Below are 22,740 nucleotides of genomic sequence, written 5' to 3' on the forward strand. Positions count from 1 at the left end.
TTTCCCTCAGTCTCCCCCACCTACCGTGGCATACCTATAAATGCACATTTAGGAATGCTAATTAAGAACATATTCAAAGCAAGAGCAGTAGAAGGATGGACAGAGAAAAAGGGCTCAAGCACCAAAGAGCAAATTAGTACCCATAAAGAAGAAACAAAGACAGGGAAGAGAAAATGAAAAGGAGAGAAAAGAAGATAGCTTGCTCTGTGCCAGTAAATAAACTGAGAATTACATTCCCAGATGGACACCAATAGCTTTTTCTGTCAGCAGAACACCAGGATTACTGCCACATGATTGAACATTATATATATTTCTTGAAGTTTACAGGACTTTATGTAAGCATCTAGCAAAAAATAATTAAGGAGCCGCTCCGAGCTTCCCCCATAAAAGTGCTGTGGTATCTGGTTTTGCAGAATAATAGGGTATTAAAGCATCCATGGAAATGCCTATTTACCTGCTCAATGGATGTGTGCAGCCCTAAGTGGGGATACAAATTCTCCAGGAGCAGCTTTTCAGCTGTCATTTCAGGTGATGGTTGATAGCAGCACAGTGTGGCTGGCAGAAGCACAATTGCCTTGAGAAGGCTGAACAGATGTGGGACACTGACTACAATTTTCCTTTTGTTAAGGTCAAGGACCAAAATTTCTGGTGTGAAAGAAACCTATTGCAGATAGCCAAAACATCTCAACCATTGTAAACAACACAGCCACTGCTCAGAAATTCTGATGAAAACAAGTAGCTTTTCAATTATCTTTGAACACTTGCTCTGAAGTTTCGTTCATGCACACAAGTATTTGTAAACAGGGACCTTGATTTGCTACCATGGGATTAGACTGCTGGATCATGTGGTCATGAGCATTTGTTTAATGGAAGTGTAAAAATGTGGTGGGAAGAAAGCACAACCCCATTGGATCCTGTTTGATTTCAACTCTTTTTTGAACAAGCCTGTCCAAAAGCACAACGTGCTGTATCTCAGCCACCCATGTAATCCAAGGGATTTCATCTCAGTCTTTGTTTCACATGAGATTTGGAGGTGGGAAGTGGCATTTTGTTATGAGTGCCTGGCAAAACACCTACAAGCAAAGGATAGTATGTAGTGTACAAAGAGTGACTCCTTGCTCTTGCTCACCGAAGTCAGTAACAGGCACTTAAAAAACATTGTTGCCTGGAATGCCTTTGCAGTCTCCAAAACAATTTCACAGTGCCCATCAAAAATTTATTAGCTAGAACAAGATGAAATGGAAGGTTAAAAGTGAGTGCATTACCTATAACAGATGAGGAGTATGACCAAGGTAATTTTTATGCACTTTTAGGGACCTATTCAGAAAAGACTAATTATGAGAGGCACTGCCACCAGAAATCACATGAGCAAAAGAACAGGATGCTGTAACAGGTTTAAAATGTGTCCAAGAAAACACTGACAGTTTGGATTAGCATTTCCCTAGTTGCTAGAGCTGTGAGCTGTCAGGAACCTCTCCCAAGGCCGTTTAAAATACTGGTCCAGCCAAAATAACAGCATTGGCTGAGTTGAAGCTTTGGCCTCAGCTGGAATTAAAGCTGGAGCTCCTCCTACACCAAAGGAGTTTTACTTTAGTCCCAGTTTCTCTGGGAAAAATGGATGAGTAAATTGCCTTTAGGGCAAGGACACCTACAGGCTGAGCAGAGCAACAGACCTTACTGCATCCTACTGCAGCTACCTGACCCAGGAACAAGCTTCCTGAGGAATGCCAAGGCAAAGGAGAGGGACCCTGCCGGTGAAAGCACAGCCCTCCTCGCTGACACTCAGCATTCCTCCTCTGCTGTGACGGGCTCTAGCTCATTTCACAGGAGCTGACACTGCCTGCAGCAAGGCGTGGCTTTGAGTCCCACAAGTATTGATGGTGGGGAAGCCTTTCCCAAGTGTGAGTGTTCATTTCTTGAAAACCTGCCACTTGGAAAACGCTCCAAGTTGAGGAGCCAAAGCCACACCTGTCTTGAAATATCGGGTTTGTCGTGGTGAATGCCAAACACAAAGCTTTTCCAGTCTTTACAAGGATTTTCCCCCTGTTATACTGTATACCAAGCCTGCCTTTGGAGAGCCTGTAGAACATAGAAGCCAGCTAAAAACCAAGCCTTGATTTACTCCATGTGCAAGCCGTGCTAAATCACACACTGAGAAAACACAGCAGCTCTAGTATTTCCAGGCTCACTGCAGGACATACCAAGCAGCTCAGTTTGAAGTTAGATATTTAATATTCTGTCTTATTTGTTGGATACAATTTTTCATTTCTTGGCTTCAGATTATTCATGAGCAACCAACTTTTGACATGAAGAACATTTTGATGGAACATTTGGTGCTCTCAATATAGGTTGCTTCTTGATTGTATGCAAGTCCTTAGAACATCAGAGCCATGATGCTTGCATTCACAATGCCAAATTTAATTGCTGTAGCTGTTCTATAGCAATTGCTGCTTTAAAGGTCCTGCTTTGACTAACGCTCGTAGTCCCACAAGATGAACTAACATGGTTCAAACACAAAAGAACTTGGTGGTGGAGGGTGAAGGACAAGAAGCTCTCTCCATCAATTTTCATGACAGGTTTCTACAATCCAAGTCCAAGGGTCACATGCACAGGGCTGGCACAGGAAATCCCCTCCCACAGCTCCAAGGACAGGCTCATTTCCCCTGCAGTGCACTCCCTGCACTTTCCCCTAACTCTGTTTCCCACTTGGGAGCACCTTTGGCTCAGACAGGGAAGGCACCAACTGATCTGTCCCTCTGCACTGGAAGCTGCTCTGTCTCATGGCTGGGACAGCAGCAGCTTCTCTGCTCAACAGCTTTTCCACCCTGTTTCTGCCATTTTTCCATCTACCTTTCCCCTCCATTTTGAGATTTCCAGTATGAACAGGACTCCTGTTGGCTACTGGAAAAGTAAAATATCATTAAATAATTTTGCTGGATGGCAATCAAGCACACTTCTCCCACCCGTCACTCTTCAGACATGCAAGTGAAGCAGAAGTATTTGGAATAGAGATCCTTTGTTTCTATTTTCTTCCCCCCCCCCCTCTTCTTTGTGCTTGATGGGGGAAAGGCTGTTTTCCCATCTCCCTTTGGCTTTGGACTGTCAATCCCAGAATGAAGAGAGGAAGTGGCTGCAAAGCTTGGATCCAGTCCCTGCCCCTGACACAGACACCAGAGGCTCAATGGGCTCTTGGGCACGATGGCATTCCCAAGAGGGAAGTTTGCTGCCCGTGCAGCCACATGTGCCTCTGCAGAGGGAGCCTGGCAGTCCTGAGCTCTGCTCTCCCGGGGCCTGGAAGTGGCAGCTGCCATTCAGTGGAGTGTGGCAGCACCATGAGCAGTGCAGCTGACGCTGCTCATGGCTCGCAGTGGCATGGCTGCTTTCTCAGAGACTGTGTTCACAGCTCTGCTCTGTACCTACCATGGTTAACGGGGAGAGAAAAGCTGATGGTCTCAAAACCAAATTCACAGGAAAGGCAGTGAAATGGGAGGGTTGATCCTCCGTTGGAAACTTCACTAATTCAGAAAACGAGACAGATTACCAAAGCAATTCGCTGAACCTGCCATGCCTTTGAATGTGTGTCTCACTGCAAAGGCTGACTGTCTCTGCTTCTCCTCTTGCAATGCAGACCTGGCCTCTGCCTTATTCATCCCTCATTGGTGTTCAATTGTTTCACCATTTCTCCTGACTAGCTCTTAAATTTCTCCAATCTTAAACACCAGCTGAGAGGAGCAGGCCTGACAGAGAAGGAGCTTGCTTGTGAGTGACCTCCTCAGCACAGCACAGCAGCTTCCCTCCCTGGCAGCAGACTGCTGCTCATTCATTACCTGTGCATGGCTCTGGGCAGGAAGGTGCTGTCCTCAAGAGCACCAAACAGGAGTCCTGTTTCCAGAGAAACTTCGGGGTAAATTATGTACAGGTGTCATGGGATCACCTGCCTGAATCCATCAATACCAAGGGCTTTGGAAGAGGAGAAGGAGGTTCAAAGATGGGGACTGGGAGTTCACAAGGCAGTCAGGTCACCTGAAATGCAGCAGTTCAAAAACCTGAGGTCAAAAGCAGGGGAAAAGCCAAAAATTAAAAGATAGTCCCAAGTATGAATGCTTAGCCAATGATGCAAGAAATCCAGACTGAGTGTATTTGCCTGTGCTTTTCTATAGAATGCTTGGGAAGAAGTCTGAGCAACCTGCTTAGACTTGAAAGGAACACGTAGTAAAGCAACTCAACAGCAGAGAGTTTAAAAACTACAGAGGGCTGAATGGATGGAGAGTTAAGATATCAAGGTCACTGTGCAAGGACCTTGCCAACTCTGCATTGTGTGCTTTCTTGACTATCTGAGTTCTAAAAGGGAAGAGAAGCACACTGAAGTTGCAAAGTGGAATAGACTCCCATCTGTTTTGTACAGATAAAGCTCCCAAAATATTGTGTGTCACTGAGGAAATCAAAACACAAAACAAAGATCTTATGGGAAAAATGAAGACTGAAATCAAGAAATAGGAAAAAAAAATTTTCCCCACCTGCTGCCTTGCAGTTGGTGGAAATTAAACATCTTGGATGCATCTGTCTGCCCTGGACAAATAATTGCTGTTTACCTTCCTAGGGGAAAGCCAGGAAAGCAGGAGAGATCAGAATCCTCAAAGCATTCCCCTCCTTTTCATAAAGTGTACTCAACAAAGCTGTGATCACTCAGAGCCCCTGATGAGATGCCTCCCCTGGTGAGCAAAGCTCAGCTTTTCCCAGATATGGCAATCTTAAAGAGAGGAGAGCAAGGAAATTGTCCACTCCATTTATATAAGTCTGAGTGAGAACAGGTACCTCCAGCTGTCCAAGAAAAGGCAGAGGGATGCACCATGTGCTCTCCACCTCCCTCTCTGCTGCGCTGGGCTCTCCGTGCACGTCAGTAAGAAAAGAGGCTGAGTTCTATTCCTTCCTGATGTTCCAGAGAGGAGCAAGTACCCAGGATGGCACACCAGCCTTACAGAGAGTGCACTCTGCTCCTACAGAGCAACCACCTCCTTCTCCTTCTACTTTATTAATGGAAGAATGAGAAGTGGGTGCTGTGTGGCCGAACAGAGGGAAAGCACTGGTGAGACACTCGATATTAGCACTGCACTTCTTGGGTCTCCAAATTAGGATGCAAAAGAGGAATGCAGTCCCTGCCCTAGCCAATGCAAAGGGAACATTTTTGCATATTTTTGATATGTGATCTTATCAGCAGATGGCTTTTTCTTTTCAGCAAAATAAATCCTTGTTATTCTACCGTACAGAAATCTGACAGTACAGAAAGTAATCTTTATGATGGCTGAAAGTCTTTGCACAGCACATATTGCAGCTTAGGATAATTATTTATTACTGGTGTTACCATTCCTGAGCCTTTAATGCACTTGTGGCCAGTGGGCAGAAAATGAGCAATCCCTGGTGACAACAGCAGAAATGCACTTCTTCCCATGGCAAGTCACTTTTTAAAGTTCATGTCAGGCTGTAATATTTTTCCCCTCCATGCAAGGGTATTAAAATGAAAACTTTGGATGTTAAATCAGAGTAGGGTGAGTTCACTCCTGTGCCAAGAGGGAGCCAAATGAATCCTGGGGATGTTAAAGCTGAGAGGGGCCTCCTAGATCATCTTGGTGTGCCTTCCCTCCCCTGGCCATGAACAGCTGCTGTTGTCACTGGAGCAGAATCCTAAACAGCCCAGGGATGGGGAAGGAATGCCAGGCTCTCCCTTCTGGCTGCTCATCAGTGCATTACCATTTTCTACAAGCTATTTACTACAACACACTACTTCTTATTTACTGTTTCTTCTTCCATGCCTTTCTGTTTTCTCCTGTATCTTATCAACTACTCACATCATCACCTTTACAGTCACAGTGAACTTTCTCTGCCTAAGTCATTGTCACACTGACCTCCCCTCAAGAAGGCCTTTTTCTCCTGAAGCATAAAAAGAACTTCCTTTGTTCTGGTTTCCATCCTTTACATCTTTTCAATATTCAATAATTCCTCAGCATCTTTATAGTCACTACAGTGAAGGTATTTATAGACAAGCACATCCCTCCCTCTCTGCTCCAGTATGGAAGCACAGAAGTGACAGCCGTGTGACAAACAGCCAGGCAGAGGAACCACGTGGGAGCCTTTCAGAGCCATGAGGAGGAATTACCAATCCCCAGTGCAAGCATGTGTGTACACACACAGGTGTGCCAAGGCAGAAGCCGAGAGCAGGGATTTGCTGCATGACCAATATTCCTCCTCCAGGAATGCTTCTCCTAAGGTGCTTTCAGAGCAGTCAGGTGGATCTCTTGGTATCCCATTTTATCTATTTCCATTTCACAGAAACAATCACTCTGGAGGTGAAATAAGTCACACGAGGGGATCCCATCCATCTCGCTGCCATTAGGCCCTGCAGAATAATGCCTCATGGTTCCTGCTTTTAGCTGCCCAAGCCTAAACAAGAGGCTGTCCTTGCTTGCCTGCATTGGCACCTGAGGTTTAGCCATGCCATGCTTCCTCACTGGCTGGACCAGGAGCAGAGACCTGCCAGTGCTCAGCAGCAGCTTCATCCCCTTTCCCTCCAGGTCTTCTCCAGCTGCAGCACCCAAGTTATCCACCACCAATTCCCTTAGGTGGAATTCATCATCCACACGTGACCCTCCTTCCTCCTGGTTTCATGGCACCTGTGATTTCCCTAAAAGGGCTGTTGCAGATGTGATCTTAAAAGAAATCTACCACAACATTTTACACTCACAGCTGACTGCATTTCCTGGTTTTCCAAAAGGAAAGCTCTCTTTGCCATGATTCTTCTCCCACCAATCTGCTTGTTACAGCATTTGAATCAAATAAAATATCTTCAGATCATTTACCTGGCATTATCTTTCTGCCTCCTGACCACCAGAGTACTCACCTAGCAGTCTTGTGATGGATCACCTGAATGCAGGCTACTTTTTCCCATTATGCAAATACATTTTTAACTGAGAGTTTGATCCATTTCCATATACATTAAAGAGCAGAAGAGCTAGTGCTGTTATCAGTAGCTGCAACTTGCACATACCCTGAAACAAACAGTGTTAATGCCAGTAGTATAAGCTTAGTAACAGATAAAACTTACCAAAAAGTGTTGGAAACACAAAAAGTCTTGTAGGCTCGGAAGAAAAGGGTAGCTGAATCCTCAGAGTAACCAATTTAGATATTGCTAAATATACAGTTTCATCCACTATAAAAACTTTACAGGATGGTTTCATGTTGGATTTCAGTTTAGTTCAGGTCTGTCATTTCCAAAGACTTCTTTTGCTATAGTTCAAAGCTCCATCAAGGAGGTGCAGAGATGGTAGCATAGCAACCACCACAAAGTGAGTTTAAAGACTGGGCAAATGAGTTTTTAGCTTTCTAATAGCAGAGCTTTCATATTCATATCTTCTTGCTGGGTTTGAAACACCTGTGTCTATTTCAGCTGACTTGGCTTCATTCTATCAGTACAGAAAGCTGCATGGCATTACTGAACTACAATTAAATGGACCTGTTTTATGTGAATATTCTTTGATCATGGACAAACACGAAACTGAATTGTGAATGGTGAGGAATTAATTTAGTTTTTCAATTAAATTAGCATTTCCTTGAAAAAGAAGAAGGGTGCTTTTGTATGAAGCAGAATTGGTTCCCAGAGTGGGCACAACAATAAACATACTTTTTCCTGCTGATTCAGGAAAATGAAATAAATACAAACATTCACCACTGTGATTTTAGAAATCAGTTTTGAGGTCATATATGTGCCCTGTCTGCACAATAACATTAACTCTGTCAGAACAGGGGGGGGCCAAGAGTTCAGTGTTCTGGCACCTTGGTGACTTTTCCTGTTCACCTGAACTGAGTTTAAAACTGGGACTGGTTGTGGATTTGCATCTTTGTTTGAGAAGATCTTGGTGCCTGGAGAAGTGGACGTGAAATGCTGATCTAAAGAGCATCTCCAGCTGGTAACATCTGCATGCCTGTGCAGTCACACAGCCAGAAAAGCAGTGGATAATAATCAATGAACACTTTAATTCTGCATCTTTGTTAGGCTCAAAGCCTTTTGCCTTCTCCATTATTTATTTAATGAGGGTGATTTTTCCTGCTGTTGTATTAACTGCAATGGACACAGAAGATTCCATGGGAGATATCTCACACCAGACACACCCTCCAGCTTGGATTTATCCAGAAATGAAATGATTTCTACCCCACTGGAACCTCCCTATCCCCACACTGCGGTTGAGGACAGGGGATCTCTGGTCAGTGCACTTTCAGCTGTTCTCCCTCCTGGGCAGTCAGCCTCGCAGACACACACAGGAAGATTCTGAACCTCTGACAGCCAAAATCGGTTCCAATCCCTGCCCTGCAGATCGTGCAGCCGGGTGTGATCCTCATTACATGGCAATGCCAGAGGTGGCAGAGACGTGTCCAGGGCACCCGGCTCCCCGTCAGTCCTGCTGCGGTGCCTGGGAAAGGCAGGGCTCGGAGGCAGGGCAGGAGCTGGCTGAGCAGGGTTATGAATAAAAAGTTATCTATTTTTTTTAGGTTGCAGAGTTAAAAACAAGTCATACCAGTTGTTGTAAGTTAGTTTCACTGCCGAAGAAAAGTTCTTCAATTACCTGTTAATGGCGGTGATTAACCATTATCCCCCTGATGCTGGCCGCCTGCCAGGGAGGGACATGGGACAGACCCTCCAAGTATGAGGAAAATAGCAGTGACATCAGAGCCAGTATGCAGATGAGAAATGCATTGCGCCCTGAATTTTTACAGTTTTTACAGCCGGCTGTCCCACGGTGGCTCTGCTGTGGGTGCCCCGGCGCTGTGTGACAGAGGCTGCAGAGCCGCAGCCGCTGCCCTGGCCCCGGCATTCCCGCACCGCTGCGGGCCCGGCTGGGGCCAGGGGTGCTCAGGGCCCCGGGGCGCTCACACAGCCACAGCCCCTGTGCCAGCAGGGCCCAGGACTCGTGGCTTTCTTGTGGCAGGGCCTCGAGGCAGGATGGAGAGCTTTTGGAGTAACTCAAACGAGCTCCCACCTCCAGGCTTGTGCACAATGAAAATAATTCCCTCTCTTACACCCTGCACGCAAATATTCACTTCCTCTCCCGCTTGGTCCGTACCCAGTTTTCCTCATAAAGTCAAAATGAGAAGTTCTTGAAGAGAACCCCAGCACTGAGAAGCAGCAAGCTGCTACCACTTGGACATAAAACCTCAAAACATAATTATAACTTCAGTCAATCTTTTGCATGACTAAACTTCTAGGACACACTTTACTATGGAGTTTTCCATTTCTGACCCAAACATTAAGTTTTCCTCTTCTGACAATAATCCAGTGGGCAGCATTTCAATAGTTCTGGAAGTGGTGTTATAATTCTTCTCACCAATGTGTGCAAAGCCTCTCAAATTACAGAGCTTTACAAGGAATCTGACATTCTTACATCCAGGTTACAGGGGATCATCCCAACCCCTGAGGTTATGCAAATGGGCTGTAGTTATGCAGAGCAGAGCTCTGGAGAACATCCTCATGTCCTTACTCCACACCTCATTCCTGCTTGATGGGAGACAGATCCACTGCCATAAGCACTACTCCTATTTATGACTGACATCAGCTTGCAATATATGCTGCTGACTCATCTTCATTTTCCATAAGCATTCTGCACTAGAATGTCACTGCCAATGACTTATTAGCAGCAAAATAACAACAGCAACACAAAGAACAGCTGTGTGGGATAGTTATTGATTATTGAAAAATGTGTTATTAAAGATGTCAAGTGTTCATGTCATTCTAGAAAGCCTCAAATAAATTTATCAGAGCTCCTTTCTAACTGTTCTTTTGGGTCTAATGTATGTATTCTTGTATTTCCCAATATAGGGGTGTGTTGGGAACTGCTTATTGTCCCTGCTGTGTTTATACAAGTTGGAAATGTTTTTAACCAGTGTTAAACAGTATGTCTGTTGAGAACACACAAACATTGAAATCCAAGAAATGGTTGGGCAGAAATACTCCACTGTGTGCTCCATCTTAAATCAGGATCATACAGATTGATGGCTACAAATGCCATGAGGTGTCATTAACTCACTTTTAAATAACCCCTGAATGTGTGAATTAATGGGATGTGAACTCCACAGAAGTGCAGAAAACCCACTCTGCCAAATATCACATGAGTTAAGAGCTGAAAACTGTCATTTACAGGGCGCAGACCCTGCATTAACTGTGAGTTTCCTGTAATTCTTCTCTTTCATTGCATCCACCTATTTTGGGACCCTGGCTAGTACAGCCTGCCACAACCTGCTCTTCCCTGCTCTTTCCAGATTCCTGAAGTAGCAGAGAGCAGAAGATGAGACGTGTGGCTCCAGAGAGGAGGCCCTGGCTGCCAGCACAGACTGCCACATCAGCAACAGGAGAGCCCCTAGGGAAGCATCTGGATGCCCAGGAGGAGACTTGGCTTTAGGTACAAAACCTGGATGGAAAATTGAATTCAGAGTTAAAGAAAACCCAAAAAAAACTAACCCAAACCCACTCATGCAGCAAAGTATTTGAGAGCCCATATTCACATCCTGGACAAAAGTTTGGATTTTTTTCTACTTCTTTTTGTATCTCTGGTTTCTGTTCCTGTTGGTTACTTTTCTTTCCTAACCTGTCAAGAATTCCAAGATGCCAGCAACAAGAAGCTGCTGTGAGGCTCCCTGGATCACTTCTGCTGGGAAACACTCAGTGAAACAAGGAGTGCCACGGATTTCAGCCTCACTGCCTGAGCTCCAGGGCTGAGTACAACACTTACAGTGGGGCTTGTCCTTAGTATCACTGCTGGAACAGAGATGTAATAAAAATAACTTAACCATCTGTACTTCCACAACCTAGGCAGGAAAGCATAGGAGAGATTTCAGGCAGTACATAAGTATAGGAGAGAAATTTAGGATATGAATTTGTTTTAAAGGGGCACGGATCTTTCAGTGTTCCAATTACCCAGGGGGCTGAGACAGATGGAAGTCAGAGCCTTGTGTTGACAACACAACAAAACCACAAGAGCACAAAAGAAAGGAAAGCATAATGATAATTGTGCCCATGTGTCCCACAGGAAAGAAACATGGGATACAATCAGAAATGCAGAGGATTTCACGTACCCCAGACACATCTCTACAAACCCTGTGTCCAGGACAGACACCACAAACCTGGGTCCTTTTTCTCAGGGGTTTGTCCAAGCACCTGCATTAAAGGAGGGCTCACGCTGGCTGTGACCTGGTCACGGAACAGGACACTGAGCTAAACTGGGACTTTTCCCCCTACAACCTACAATTAGGTAATCTACAGAATTCATTTCCTTCACGTCTAAAGAAGCTCTGTTTTGTGGTGTGGCGTGCATTACTGTGTGTTAGTCACAGCCTGACTGAAGGGAAGGGCACCATCAAATTTACTGTAACAGCAATTTTCCTTAAGGTACATCAGCACAGATGAGTTGGCAGACCCCTGGTACACGGCTTGAAACCATCTGTGATGCAACATTGCCATCTATGGGAGCCCAGGCTGTAACAGATTTACACAGACACACCCACACTGCTGCTCTCTGCTTCTGTCCATTTTTCAGCGTGGTATTTACTTTCCTAAAACACTTCTCTTTGTAAAAGCTTTGTGCCACCAGGAGAAATCAACCTACTGTCCTCTCATCATTTATTTCTTTCAAGCCTACCCTTCAAATTCTAACAGATACCTCCATTACTGGTATTTAGACTTTATGTGATAATTTCAGTTCACAAAAGCCCTGCTCCAAGTGTGTCAGCATTTCTGCCACGCTTAAAAATAGTAAATAAACAAAACGTAAACCCAAGTGCACACAAGGCAGTAGCCACATCACTGGTATGAAGTGGCAAACAACATTTGGAATATTATTTCTAACGTGCCCCAAAGTCCTCAGAGAGCAAAGACGCAACTCCAAAATATCATTACAGATATTTTCAGACGTAACCTGCTGAACATTAGTGCTATGAGTAATGCAGGAATGAGCTGGATAAAGAAGTACAATGGTTACGGGACAAACAACAAACCCAAGGGGGCTGAGCAGAGCTTAAACCTGCTCCTGCTTTAGTCTCTCCTGCTGCCCTTAAGTGTGGCCTGGGAAAAAGCTCCTCTCTCTCCAAGCTCCAGCCCTGCCCCCTTTTACTTCCCAGGAGCTGTCAGCTCCTTCAGGCCAAAGCAGAAGCTGGGAAGGATTCTGTTAGGAAATTGTGGGGCAGAGCCCAGAAGGCTTGGTGGATACACACAGACATCCATCTCACTCACCAGGAACCCTTGTCTCAGTGTCAAATGGGAAGTGGTGACAAAGGTCAGGCTGTGGATTAAGCACAAACCCAATTTTTGCTTTGATGGTACCTCAATAGGAGTATTTAAAACACTGCAGTTTATATTTTCATAGCCGAGTAAGCACCTAAGACATAAAACAGTCACGTAATTGGAGACATGTGGAGCAGCTCTAATGCCAGATGTAAATGATGTGCGTTGGTTTAACAGATATTTCCACATCAGTTTCTATCAGCACACTCTCTGAAGCCAATACCTCCAAAGCTGTACAGGAACAAAGCCACACTGGGGTATCAAAGTTACCTTACAGAGGAATAAAAGCCTAAGACAAAAGTCACTACAGAGCTGGTATGCACTGATTTGCCTTTATCACCTGTACAAGTGTGTCCAGACATAATGAAGGGATAATAGAAGCTGGAAAAGAGATTGCATAGCTGGAGAAAGCCAGGAGTCAGGGAATACAGATGTTTTTTACATTTTAGAATTTTACTTGAGGACAGGGCAGCATTTTTGCTGTTGATGTTGTTGCAAATCAGCACTTCATGCTTAAGTGCACCACAAGCAGCAAGTCCTCCCCTGACATCTGGAAACAAGAATACCCCAGGACAAGGCAGGCACTGCCAGCAGAAGCCAGAAATGCCTTAACTGAGTTCTAATGCACAAAACTCAGCTCCAAGTGTATCCATATTTCATCCCTACGTTTCTGATTCTGTAACACATTTCGAGTCAGAGCCAAAATGTTGAGATGAAAACCCCTAACAATTTATTGAGACATCAAGACAACAAAATAGACTTTTCTTAATTAAATATAGGAATACTCAAAGAAACCCAAACCACATTCTGGTATGCCTTTATGGTTTTTTGCACTTTTGATGTTAATTAAGTTCTGCATATCTCGAACTGCTGCTGGAGAACTAAGACTAATCTGTAACTCCTATAAGTTGTCATAGTTCCTCTGAAATCAAGGGAGGTTTTGACAATTTACACCATCTGAGGAACTGCTCTGTGTGCCTAATAAGACACACTGCTGTTTAATTACAGGCAGGTTCAGAAGGAATCTCCACAGCTCCAGAAAAAGCTGGTTCTGTCAGGAAGAATCATTTTTTGTTCTCTAAAACTCATGATGAACTTCAATGTCAAAAGCCATCCTTCTCTCTGTAAAGACCATAAATGTGTCTTGAGCTGAAAGAAAAGGTTCTGTGGACTGCAGGCAGCTTTGAAGTGTGGCCTTGGTGCTGCGAGAGGGTTTTGAGAGGAGAAGTAGGGAGTGCCTGTCCCAGTGTCCTCAGAGCCCTGGAATAACAGGTGGGGAGACTGGGAGCAGCCAGACCACAGAACCTCAACACAGGAGCAAGAGAACATCGATCCAGACATTCCTGTGACAGTTTTCAGTCTGGAGAGTAAGCCAGGGAGATACCACGTGTTTACACACTGATTTCTGAGAGGATTTACTTGCTCTGTGTCAGATTTAGGAACATCATTTAGTGGTAGCCTTGGCAGTGCTGGGTTAATAGTCGGACTCCGTAACCTTAAAGGTCTATTCCTACCTAAATGGTTCTAGGATTCTATGTTTGCAACCACAGAACTGCAGGAGTTGTGTGTTCCACATCTGCTGCTGTGAAGATGAATACTTTAAAAGGTGTGCAGACATTGCAGTGATAGGTGTGTAAGCTGCAAGAAGATTCGGACAGAACACAGCAACACTCACTTTCACCTGATCAACAAAGCACAACAACAAACAAGCACCTAATAAAACCCCACCAAAACACAAAAAACCTAACCACTGTCAAACCCACAGTTCCAAAACCAGAAAGTCACATTTTTCACAAAGTTTTGGGCAAAGCAACAGTAGGTTCCATCTCTAGGTTTTGCGCTACCAAAAAAAGTAGAATAAGCTGTTGTGATTGCCCACCTGCACAGGGAGGACATAAACCACATGAGGATTAACAGCTACAGAATAATGTACACCACCCACTGCAGAATCTGTGCTGCAGGTTAAGAGACAGAAAAACTTATACCTTGGGCAAGGATCTCAGCATAAGTGTGCTGCCTCATTGATACAGTATTTTATTACTAGGATTTCTCTTTGGTATGCACTGATTTGCCTTTATCATCTGTACAAGTGTGTCCAGACATAAAGAAGGGACAACAGAAGCTAGAAAGGAGATTACATAGCTGGAGAAAGCCAGGAGTCAGGGAATCCAGATGTTTTTTACATTTTAGAATTTTACTTGAGGACAGGGCAGCATTTTTGCTGTTGATGTTGTTGCAAATCAGCACTTCATGCTTAAGTGCACCACAAGCAGCAAGTCCTCCCCTGACATCTGGAAACAAGAATACCCCAGGACAAGGCAGGCACTGCCAGCAGAAGCCAGAAATGCCTTAACTGAGTTCTAATGCACAAAACTCAGCTCCAAGTGTATCCATATTTCATCCCTACGTTTCTGATTCTGTAACACATTTTGAGCCAGAGCCAAAATGTTGAGATGAAAACCCCTAACAATTTATTGAGACATCAAGACAACAAAATAGACTTTTCTTAATTAAATATATGAATACTCAAAGAAACCCAAACCACATTCTGGTATGCCTTTATGGTTTTTTGCACTTTTGATGTTAATTAAGTTCTGCATATCTCGAACTGCTGCTGGAGAACTAAGACTAATCTGTAACTCCTATAAGTTGTCATAGTTCCTCTGAAATCAAGGGAGGTTTTGACAATTTACACCATCTGAGGAACTGCTCTGTGTGCCTAATAAGACACACTGCTGTTTAATTACAGGCAGGTTCAGAAGGAATCTCCACAGCTCCAGAAAAAGCTGGTTCTGTCAGGAAGAATCATTTTTTGTTCTCTAAAACTCATGATGAACTTCAATGTCAAAAGCCATCCTTCTCTCTGTAAAGACCATAAATGTGTCTTGAGCTGAAAGAAAAGGTTCTGTGGACTGCAGGCAGCTTTGAAGTGTGGCCTTGGTGCTGCGAGAGGGTTTTGAGAGGAGAAGTAGGGAGTGCCTGTCCCAGTGTCCTCAGAGCCCTGGAATAACAGGTGGGGAGACTGGGAGCAGCCAGACCACAGAACCTCAACACAGGAGCAAGAGAACATCGATCCAGACATTCCTGTGACAGTTTTCAGTCTGGAGAGTAAGCCAGGGAGATACCACGTGTTTACACACTGATTTCTGAGAGGATTTACTTGCTCTGTGTCAGATTTAGGAACATCATTTAGTGGTAGCCTTGGCAGTGCTGGGTTAATAGTCGGACTCCGTAACCTTAAAGGTCTATTCCTACCTAAATGGTTCTAGGATTCTGTGTTTGCAACCACAGAACTGCAGGAGTTGTGTGTTCCACATCTGCTGCTGTGAAGATGAATACTTTAAAAGGTGTGCAGACATTGCAGTGATAGGTGTGTAAGCTGCAAGAAGATTCGGACAGAACACAGCAACACTCACTTTCACCTGATCAACAAAGCACAACAACAAACAAGCACCTAATAAAACCCCACCAAAACACAAAAATCCCAACCACTGTCAAACCCACAGTTCCAAAACCAGAAAGTCACAAAATTTTTCAAAAAGCTTTTCACAAAGTTTTGGGCAAAGCAACAGTAGGTTCCATCTCTAGGTTTTGCGCTACCAAAAAAAGTAGAATAAGCTGTTGTGATTGCCCACCTGCACAGGGAGGACATAAACCACATGAGGATTAACAGCTACAGAATAATGTACACCACCCACTGCAGAATCTGTGCTGCAGGTTAAGAGACAGAAAAACTTATACCTTGGGCAAGGATCTCAGCATAAGTGTGCTGCCTCATTGATACAGTATTTTATTACTAGGATTTCTCTTATTTTCCTGTGTCTCTCTATCCACATTTTATTTCTGTTTCTTGCTGTCCTGTTTTCTTTCTTGTCTATTTTTCCCCCTCAAGCAGAGCTTGAGAATTATGTCATGATCAGGACATGGTAGGTACCTCAAGTGCATTCGTGACCGAGCTGGAAGAGTTCAATCCTCTCTACTACCCAAAGGAGAGGGAAGTGAAAATTCAAACTGCACTCTTTTCTCCCAAGGGTTGGTGTGCTCTTTCTGCTACACAGAGTTGGAGCAATTCTGCCAACAGATTCCCACACGTTTCTCATGAGGGCAGACCCTGGCACAGTCGTTCTCCTGATCCTGCACTTGAAATGAGTCACCAGCAGAGCAAACAGCTCCAGAGGCAGCATGAATCCACAGCCCTGCTCCTTCTTGTTGAATTCACCCAGCACAGCAGGGCTTAAGCTGAGGATTTCAGTTCAAAGAGTGACTTTAGTGTCTGAATTAAAACACTCTCAGCAGTTTGTGCAGCCACTTGGCCCACCCGGGAACGTCTGCAGCGGGGGCTTCCAGGGGCAGAGCGCTGCTCCCACCACATCTGGAGCAGCACAGCTGGCCCTCAGCCAAACCCTCCTGCTCACAGGCACCTCTGCAGTGCTCCAAGTGCAGCCAGGAGCCAAGGACAGCAGTACCAAGAGCAACAACCAAGTGGATTCTCTTTCCACACCATCAGATCAGCAATGGAAGCTCCAGCAGATTTTGGACAAACCGCAGCAGCAGATTTCCTTGTGTTGGGAAGAAACTCTGTGACTCGGTTTGGCTGTTTTAGTTTACAGCCTGACCAAAGCTCTGACATTCACACAGGATGCAAGGAGGCACCTGCTCACACCCAGCTGCAGTGGGATCCCCGTGCCCAGCATTCCCAACAGTCTTTGGAAAACAAATCCCAAATCCAGAGCCGGGCCATAGGTGCAAGGCATTTTTAAAAGATCTCCCAGCAAGTGCTTTGTAATTAGAAATTGCAGGAAATTACTCAGATGTAGCTCAAGTCTTAATTTTCCCTCCGTTTCTAATTTAGCCAGAATGAATCAATTAGTCCCCAGTTTGGAATCTCTACCATCCTTGAAACTTGGATATTCACAGAGAGCAAACAGCTCTTCGTGTGGAAGGCCCCAGCTGAAGGATGTAAATGGTGAACTGCATGGAACACCATTTATTCACCCTGCTTTGGAAACACGAGAGGTTGAGCTGACCCTCCTGCGATTCAAATCTGAGTTTACAGCGTCATTCATCATCTCAGAACGGGTCTGTTCCAGTCTCCTTGAACAAAACTATTTTCTCCTCGCATTTGCTGCACTGAATTGGCTGAATTTCAATTCCAAGGTGTATTGTACAAAGAACAGTTTTGGAGTGAAAGATGTCAAGCTGGCAAAAATTGAAAATTAGATTGGAACGAAATCTAATTCTTTTAATATAGAAAGTGTTTAGTTTTGCCTCTGTAATATAATTTGAAGTCACATAGCAATCACGTTTTTGGTAGGTTTTGTCTCCAGCTGGATGAAATGAAGGATTTTAATAAGAAATTATGCAACAAATAGGTGGAACTTGTGTCCCATACAGCAAGAAAATACTTTTCACCTCCGAGCACTGAGTATTTGCTGTGCCAGGGAGATCACCTGTAATCAGCTTGTTGGGTGACCCCTGCTTGATTTTGGGCATGACTAAAACCCACCTTTTATTGTACCAGGTGATCTTATCAGTGACCTAACACAAGTAGGAACCAAACACCTTCCAGTGCTGGGATTTTGCTAAGCCTCTTTTTTCAGCACCTGGAGACAGACGGTGAGCACTGGGGGCACAAGCATCCTCCTGCCAGAGCAATGATTCCGCCAACTTCTCCTTTCTCCAAGGCTTTCCGCTGCGGGCTCCAGGTGTAAAACCGGGAGCTGGGAGAGGCGCTTCCCTCCCGCATTTTGGGCGGGCGGGAGGGGAGGTGGTCCAGCCGCACGATGACAGCTGTAAATCCTGGCGGAGCACGGAATCCATCAGGGCGGCGGGAGAGGAGCGCAGCTCATCTCCGAACCGAGCATCCCCCCCGGCCGGAATGACACCGGAGCAGCTCCGGGTGCCTGCAGGTCTGCGGGCTGGGTAGCGGCAGGAATCGGCCGCTGCTGCCGCTCTCAGCCCCGCGAAGCCGCCTCGCTGCTCCCGGAGAGCCGCGGCAGACGGAGCTGGCTCCGGCACAGGGAGCGCGAGCAGCGGCTCCTGCGGGGATCCCGGAGCTCCCGCAGCCTTCCTGCCGGAGCCCGGCGTTATCCTCGTGCCCGGGAAGGGAGCTGCGTGTGGAACGCTGTGCTGAGCAGAGGTGTGCGTCCTTCCAGCGGGCTGCTCGCTCCGAAAGGACAGGCTGGCTACAAATGAGATGTGACTGTGCCGGTGGAGTTCACTGACTGGGGCTGGAGCGACAGGAGCCTTCCTGGGATGCCGCTGGGAGCTGCTGGCAACTGAGAGCTCTGCCTGGTTTACCTGGAGCCCTGTGAGGAGCTTTGAATAGCAGGTGTCTCTTTGCTGCACGCTAGGAAGAGAAATTCTTCTCCAGGTAAGCTGTTCAGCTTCCCCAGCTCTGCTTCTGGGCATACATTCATACAAGCACACTGCCAGTGCCCGTGCTCAGAGCAGGTACAAACACCCAGAGTGTGTCCAGTCATCTGCTGGGAACCCACGCACAGTAGGTGCTTCCAAAGGCTGCTGGAGCCTGGCATCCCAAGGATTATTTGCAAGTTTGAGACAGTCTTTGGGGATGTTGTTTCCGAGGGAAACAGCTGTCTGCCTAAATACATGAAAGACCACAGAAGGGAGAGCACGGGAAGTTAGGTGAGGGGGGAAAGAGGGTACAGCTGCTTCTTTAGTGCTCTCCACATCCTTTGTTTTTATTTGCTACCATCTAGCAGAGTTCAGCAGAACTACTGCACTAAAATGACATGGTAGAAGCTTTCCATGGAGATACATTAAATATGCACTAAAGTAAATGCAATTGTACTGTGAGGAAGCCAAAACCTACAGATCTGCTCTCTTCCAGCAGTTTGATAGCAAACTACATCTGTCAGCAACCTTTTTTTTTTCTTTAAACACCATGATCATTTACAGAGTGGAAGCAAGGATTGTTAGAGGTAGTGAGAGGTAAACTGGAGAAATCAGTGTGGGCTCTTCTGATGCTCCAGAGCCCAGCCCAGCAGCAGCCCAGGGTTTTTATCCCACAGCTGGCACAGGGGCTCCAAGTCACTGCTGCTGGGAATGAACACTCACAGGAACATGCTCAGAGGTGAAGAAGTCTCTTCCCACAAGCACTGCACTGTCCTAACCACACAGACCAACAAAACCCCACACTCAGAAGTTCTCTTTTCCCCAGGCAATTTACCAGGTCATTTTTAAGTAACTCCTGCAGCTCTCATTCACATGGCTTGAAGCCTCCCTCCTTCCCTCCACATGAATCAATGCTGCAGAATCTGGCCCAGCCCTGTAGCAGGTTACTCCATCTCTCCTAGCTTTGAATGCTCTCAGAGAACAAGATAAAAAGAGAAGTAACTCATTTTCACCCCGTTTCTTCAGTAGATTGAATCATGGTCCTCCTGCCATAAATGTTCAGCCTGTGGAAGGACAGAAGCATCTCCTTGTTCACCAAGTTCCAATAGTTGGCAATGTTTCCAGGTGCTCCCTGTCTTGCCCCATCCTGTCTGAGCACTTTCCCCCAGCACCTTTTGTCCTCCCTTAAGCTGCACGGCCTGCCTTGCTTTTGGAAATGCTGCTCTAAAGGAGGGGCTGGGGGTGGGCTGTGAACTGCCAAGTCTCATTTAACTCAGGAAATTCTTGGCTTCTCAGGAGTTCTCTCCTGAATCTTATCAATCAGACCCTCTGATGTCTGCTCAGCTGGGTCAGATGTTCCTCATGCCATTGCTCTGTGCACAAGTTTACAACTGTCTCTCAGGTTTTGTGCCATTTCCCCAGAACATGGCCCTTTTTTTGATTCATAATAGAGGCCTAATGTCTGAAAGCCACAGAACTGAAAGCAGAAGTATCTTAATGTCTTGTTGACACCACTCTCTTCTGCAAGGCTGGGAAAATGCTCCCCTAACTTGCTTTTTATCAGAGTAAATCAAATTCAATGGGTTACATTTCAGCAGAGAGCAGGATGCTTCAGTGACTGACACACAAACACACAGCCCCACATACAAATCCTTTTCAGCCTGAACACCCTATTAACTCACACTATCAAGTGCTGCAAGTCCTATTAAAACTTTATGGGTGTTTAGAGGCTGTGACACCTGCTGCACCCCTCTCTGTAATGGCCATGATCAGCCTCAGCACCGTGCAGGAAGCATGAGCTGCTCTAGAGTTCAGCTACCAAACTCACTATCAGCAGGATAAAAATATGCTAATAGTAAGGACAGGTTTCTCATGGTTGCAGTACAGGAATTATCCCAGCAGTATGATGAGATCCTTTAAGGAAAATGTGGCCATATATTGCAAACCCACAGCAATACTGAGCACAGAAAATGCTGATGAGTTACTTTTAGTTCTGATGACGAGTTTGCAGTTAAACAAACAAAAAATTGCATTTAACTCCGTGTCCCCAGAAAAAGATTCATCATTTCTCTACAAGCAGTAAAGGAACCTATATCATGAACTTATACCAAAAGAAAATATCATTTCTGTTCCCAGTCATTCTGATTTGCTCACAAACAATTTTGCTTTGATTGCCTCCATGACCACAGGGCTGGCTGAGCTTCAGCTGCATGTACACTCTGCTGTTTGCTTCCTTCAAGTGTTTGCCTTGCAAAGCATCCATAATCACAGAATCTAAGAATGGTTTGACCATAATCACAGAATCTAAGAATGATTTGGTTTGGGAGGGTCCTTAAAGAGTATTTAATACCAGCCTTCTTTCTGCAGCTCCAAAGGTGCATCCAATAAACTGCTTTCCATACCCATACAGTTGGCCTCTCTGAACAAAGCATGCCCTGGGTAAGAGGGGCAAGGCTTTGCAAGCTGGGGCCTGGATGGCTGAAGGAAAGGTTGCCTTGGAATTGTGCAGAAAGCTGCACTTGGCCCAGCCTGGGCAGTCATTTCAGGAACAGGGCACAGAGCTTAGGTGAGCCAAGGGCTCTCCACACTTTCCAAGGGGAGGGGAGCCTGGGTTGGAACAATTTGCAAGTGTAAAGGAGCACATTGTAAGGTGGCAGTTCATCAGATCCCTTCTTCTCAGGCCTGGGATGCAGTTGAGGACCATCAGAGCAGGTGGAAGGGCTGGCCTCTTAGGGAGAAGGAGGGTCTCTGCTGGAAATTGGGTGCAATGTCAAAGAGCCCTGTCTCCCACTTTGAGATAGGCTGAAGAAAGCACAGCTCACAGCAACAAGTCTCTCTTTCCTATTGAGATGTTAAAGCAATGCCCCTCAGCAAGGTAAGCCACCCAGAAGAGTGCCAGATAGAAATTCACAATCAATCCTCCATCTAAGTCATCACTGAAATTAGAAAAATTGAGCTATTAAAAGCATCGGGTGCTGGAAGAAAATGAAAATCATGCACGTCAATCCCAAACATTTATTACAACTACTGTCAGGAATAATTACAATGGAATTGGAATTCCTACTGAAACTAACAGCTGCTATAGAAAAATAATAATATTTTACCTAAACAGCAATGCCACCAGAATTACATGGCAACAGCACACCAGTATAGAAACCATGTCAGTATTTGATAAGGAAAATTTATTGGCACCAGAAGTTATGGATGGCCATTTGAACTCAATTCTGAAAGGAATCAAGTATTTAGACCCATTTCCTTCCCTCTGGCTACAGAAGGGGTCACAACTGCTCTCCCCAAGTGGAGGCAAAGGGAGCAAATTCATCCTCCCTCCTCTGCTGCAGTGATGGGTTTTACAGAGCCAGAGCAAACACAGAAGAAGCCAGGGCAGGGTGGGCTTCCTTCATGAGGAAGGAAGCACAAAAGAAGGGATTCCCTCTTCCTCCTTGGGTGCTGGTGGCATAAGAGCTGTCCTTGGCTTACTAAACCTGGCCAAGGGAGATCAGGCTGATGCCCCCACAGCTACAGAGTCTTACTAATGGCTGGGTTTTCATCTCTCACATGTAAATATCAGTACCAGGCACAAACAGCAGAGAGAATCGTGTGGACAGGCTCTCCCCTGAGCAGGGCTCTGCACCAAACCTCCCCTCCTGAAGGACTATCCACAGCTACTTATTCCAGCCCACACTCTGCCAGGCTCCACTGAAAGGATTGCATTTAGCTTTTAGAGTATAAATAAGTGTTCTGATAAATAATTAATAGTAGCTGCTGGCCGTAAAAGAGGCGGCTGTTTGGAAAGTTAAAGCAGCCTGTCATGAAATATGCACCCACCTCCTCTGTGCTCTGCTTCCAGGGGCTGTTTCAGCCAACATCTTGTCCTTTTCCATGGGACCATATTTTGCAAGGAAGAGGCCAGAGCTAAAGTTCCAGACCCTCAGGGTATTCTTGAATTTAATCTCTCTCACTGGGGTATAGATCACCCCCTAAAGCACCAGAAGGGAGGGCAGGTGGTCAGTGATTCACAGAGAAATGTTTGGAAATAAAAGGAAAGTGCACTCTTCTGG

At 45.5% G+C, this 22,740-nt stretch overlaps 1 protein-coding gene across 3 annotated transcripts in view; it reads left to right on the plus strand.

Moving 5' to 3' along the window:
• Positions 1–14,431: 14,431 nt before the first annotated feature.
• The window catches only part of LOC120498014 (bifunctional heparan sulfate N-deacetylase/N-sulfotransferase 4), a 71,592-nt gene continuing 63,283 nt past the window's right edge, over positions 14,432–22,740 (plus strand). For all 3 annotated transcript variants that reach the window (XR_005626613.1, XR_005626614.1, XM_039700247.1), the window contains exon 1: positions 14,432–18,695. The gene's annotated coding sequence lies outside the window, so the exon portion shown is untranslated. The remainder of the gene's footprint in view (positions 18,696–22,740) is intronic.

This window comes from Passer montanus, unplaced genomic scaffold, assembly GCF_014805655.1.
Source record: "Passer montanus isolate IOZ18808 unplaced genomic scaffold, ASM1480565v1 scaffold14, whole genome shotgun sequence".
Taxonomy (NCBI): domain Eukaryota; kingdom Metazoa; phylum Chordata; class Aves; order Passeriformes; family Passeridae; genus Passer; species Passer montanus.